The sequence below is a fragment of the Rhinopithecus bieti genome, unplaced genomic scaffold (genome assembly GCF_001698545.2).
Source record: "Rhinopithecus bieti isolate Rb0 unplaced genomic scaffold, ASM169854v2 scaffold_20154, whole genome shotgun sequence".
Lineage (NCBI taxonomy): Eukaryota > Metazoa > Chordata > Mammalia > Primates > Cercopithecidae > Rhinopithecus > Rhinopithecus bieti.
Window position 1 is genome coordinate 752526 of NW_016809732.1, and position 4221 is coordinate 756746.

The window sequence follows — 4221 nt, forward strand, 5'->3', positions numbered from 1 at the left end:
TTTCGATAAAGACCCCAGTGCCGACCAGGAGTGTTGCCCCCCAGTGTAGAACTTTCATGCCATAGTTGGTCCAACATTCTGTGGACCACTAAAGAGCAAGGATGGACTGCCCCAACTGGTTTTTGTAATTTCCTAAAGCCATACATTCATTTTACTAGAGGATCATAGAAGTTAAAGAATTAAAACAAACTTTAGCAATTAAGACAGGATACCAAGATGCAAATGCCTTGTTAAAATGGATCAAATACTCCATCTGCACGTTAAACAAAAGCAATTGTTATGCTTGTGTACATGGCAGGCCAGAGGCCCAGATTGTCCCCTTTACACTAAGGTGGTCCTCCAGTGGACCAGGTGTGGGCTGCATGGTAGCTCTTTTCCAGGATTCTACAGCCTGGAGTAATAAGTCGTGCCAAGCTCTCCCTGCTATATCCCAAAGTTCGGCACCCTGCGGGTGAGCTCCCGAGGGCCATCTAGCTTTGGTCTCCCAACACTAAGTTCACTTCGTGTCTCTCACGACAGGGAGGAAACTTAGCGTTCCTTGGAGACCTGAAAAGATGCAGTGAGCTTAAGAATTTTCAAGAGCTTATCAATCAGTCAGCCCTTCTTCATCCCTGAGCAATGTGTGGTGGTATTGTGGTGGACCTTTACTGGGCACTCTGCCGAATAACTGGAGTGGCACTTGTACTTTAGTCCAATTGGCTATCCCTTTCACCCTGGCATTTCATCAACCAGAGGGAGGAAAAATAAGACATCATAAAGCAAGAGAAGCCCTTTACGGGTCTTTTGACTCTCATGTCTATTTAGATGCAATTGGAGTCCCATGAGGAATACCAGATCAATTTAAAGCTCGAAATCAAATAGCTGCAGGATTTGAGTCAGTATTTTAGTGGGTGACAGTTAATAAAAATGTAGATTAGATAAACTACATCTATTACAACCAAGAGCAACGAGCTTTTCATGAGTTAAAAGAAAAACTCACGTCGGTCCCTGCCCTAAGGCTACCTGACCTGACAAAACTCTTTACACTCTACGTGTCAGAGAGAGAAAAAATGGCAGTTGGAGTTTTAACCCAGACTGTGGGGCCCTGGCCAAGGCCAGTGGCCTATCTCTCAAAACAACTAGACAGGATTTCCAAAGCCGGGCCCCCAGGTCTAAGGGCCCTAGCAGTAACAGTCCTGTTAGCACAAGAAGCAGATAAACTAACCCTTAGGTAAAACCTGAATATAAGGCCCCCCATGCTGTGGTAACTTTAGTGACTACCAAACGACATCATTGGTTAACAAATGCTAGATTAACCAAGTACCAAAACTTGTATGTGAAAATCCCCACATAACTATTGAAGTTTGCAATACCCTAAACCCCACCACCTTGCTCCTGGTATCAGAGAGCCCAGTTGAACATAACTGTGTAGAGGTGTTGGACTCAATTTATTCAAGCAGGCCCAACCTCTGAGACCATCCTTAAACATCAGTAGACTGTGAGTGGTACATGGATGGGAGCAGCTTCATCAACCCCTGCAAAGTGACTCTGAAGAAGATGACAAGCCCTGCTCCAGTCACACCCAGAAGCTGACTGGTCCACGCATGGCCAAAGCATGAGAAAACTCATCGAAGGACTCAATTTCCTTGAAATTTGGACTTTTACAGTAAGGACTTCAATTGATCTTCCTCAGACTGAGGACTGTTCCCAGTGTATACATCAAGTCACTGAGGGAGGACAAAAGGTTGCTACAGTCCTATTATTTTATGGTTATTATAAGTGTACTGGAACTCTAAAAAGAACTTGTTTGTATAATGTTATTCTGTACAAGGTATGTAGCCCAGGAAATGACCAACCTGATGTGTGTTATGTCCTATCTGAGCCTCCCATGACCACAGTTTTAAAATAAGATTAAGGACTGAGGACTGGTGGGGCTCATAAATGATACAAGTAAAGTGTTAGCCAAAACAGAAGAAAAAGGGATGCCCAAACAAGTCACCTTAAAATTTGATGCCAGTGTTTTCATTAATAGTAATAAGTTAGGAATAAGATGTGGTTCTCTTAATTAGAAAGAGGCTATATGGCAGAAAATAAGTACATCTGTCATAAATTAGGACTGTGTGGAAATAAATATAAATACTGATCTTGTGTCATTTAGACCACTTGGATAAAAAAAAAAATGAAAAGGATCCAGTCTACCTTCAGAAAGGAAAAAATGGCCCTTCCTGTACTAAAGGACAATGTAACCCCTTAGAGCTAGTAATAACCAATCCCCTTGATCCTCGCTAGAAGAAAGAGCAGTGTGTGACCTCAGGAATTGATGGGGCTAGACTGAATCCTCAAGTAAGTATCTTGGTTTGAGGAGAAGTTTACAAACGCTCTCCTGAGCCAGTGTTTCAAATTTCCTATGATGAACTAAATGTGCCAGTACCAGAAATTCCAGGAAAACAAGAAATTTGTTTTGCAATTAGCCGAGCATTTAGCCCAGTCTCTCAATGTCACTTCTTGTTATGTATGTGGAGGAATTGTAACAGGAGATCAATGGCCATGGGAAGCCCGAGAATTAGTACCTACAGACCCAGTTCCTGATGAATTCCTGGCTCAAAAGAATCACCTGATAATTCTGGGTCCTAAAAGCCTCAACTATTGGGCAATATTGCATAGCTAGAGAAGGAAAATAATTCACTCACCCTGTAGGACGACTTAGTTGTCTGAGACAGAAACTGTATAATGGTACCACAAAAACAGTCACTTGGTAGAGTTCAAATCACACAGAGAGAAATCCATTTAGTAAATTCCCAAAGTTGCAAACCGTGTGGACCCACCCGGAGTCCCACCGGGACCGGACAGCCCCCACTGGATTATACTGGATATGTGGGCATAGAGCTTACGCCAAATTACCTGACCAGTGGGCAGGTAGTTGTGTTATTGGCACTATTAAACCATCTTTCTTCCTACTGCCCATAAAAACAGGTGAACTCCTGGGCTTCCCTGTCTATGCTTCCTGCAAAAAGAGAAGCATAGCTATAGGAAATTGAAAAAATGATAAATGGCCCTCTGAGAGAATCATACAATATTATGGGCCTGCTACTTAGGCATAAGACGGCTTGTGGGGATACCAGACCCCCATTTACATGATCAACTGAATCATACGGTTACAAGCAAGAAGTCATGGGTAGTAAAAATGAAAGTGAGAACTCCCACTATTGAGTGAGAGTCTCAAAGCGGGGGAATAAGGAAGGAGACCACCCCTCATATTGTCTTATGCCCAATTTCTGCCTCCAAAGAAAGAAAAAGTAAAAACTAAAAGGCAGAAATGAAATCCATAAGCAGACAGCCTGGCGCCACACCCTGGGCCTGGTAGTTAAAGATCGACCCCTGACCTAATCGGTTTTGTTATTTATAGATTACAGACATTGTATAGAAAAGCACTGTGAAAATCTCTATCCTGTTTTGTTCCAATCTAATTACCAGTGCATGCTGCCCCTGTCACGTACCGTCTGCTTGCTCAATTGATCACGACCCTCTCTTGTGCACCCCCTTAGAGTTGTGAGCCCTTAAAAGGGACAGGAATTGCTCACTCGGGGAGCTCAGCTCTTGAGACAGGAGTCTTGCCAATGCACCTGGCCGAATAAACCCCTTTCTTTTACTCGGTGTCTGAGGAGTTTCGTCTGTGGCTCGTCCTGCTACAGTAAGAGGAAGGAGAGACAGGCAGAAGTAAATGGACACAACAGAATTCAGTGGATTGAGAAGAAAAACACCTTTTTCTTAAAAAACAAGATCCTAGGAGAGAAAAAAGTGTGTGTGTGTGTGTGTATATATATATGCTTATATATGTGTGTGTATACATATCTTAGATATTAGATTTTAGTTAAGCTGACTTAACCATTGAGCTCTTAAAAAATCTTTTAAAATCTCTTATCATATTTTTGCTGGATCAAACTGCTGATAGTTTGAAAGTAACACAGATATCAAACTAGAAAGGGCTTGACTTAGGAACCAAACCCAGGCTGTCACCATGTAAAAAACAAGACGCAGAATCATAGCTACACAACTACAGCAGGGACAGCTGCCATTGCTCTGTCAGTTTGGGCTTGGCTAGCAAAAGGTGGCCTTGTTATGTAAATAAAACTCCTCAGATAGTCAAAATCTTCCCTTTCCCTTTCCCTCTCCCTCTCCCTCTCTCTCTCTTTCTTTCTCTCCCTCTCTCTTTCTTTCTTGTTTTTTCTGTTTCTTTCTTTT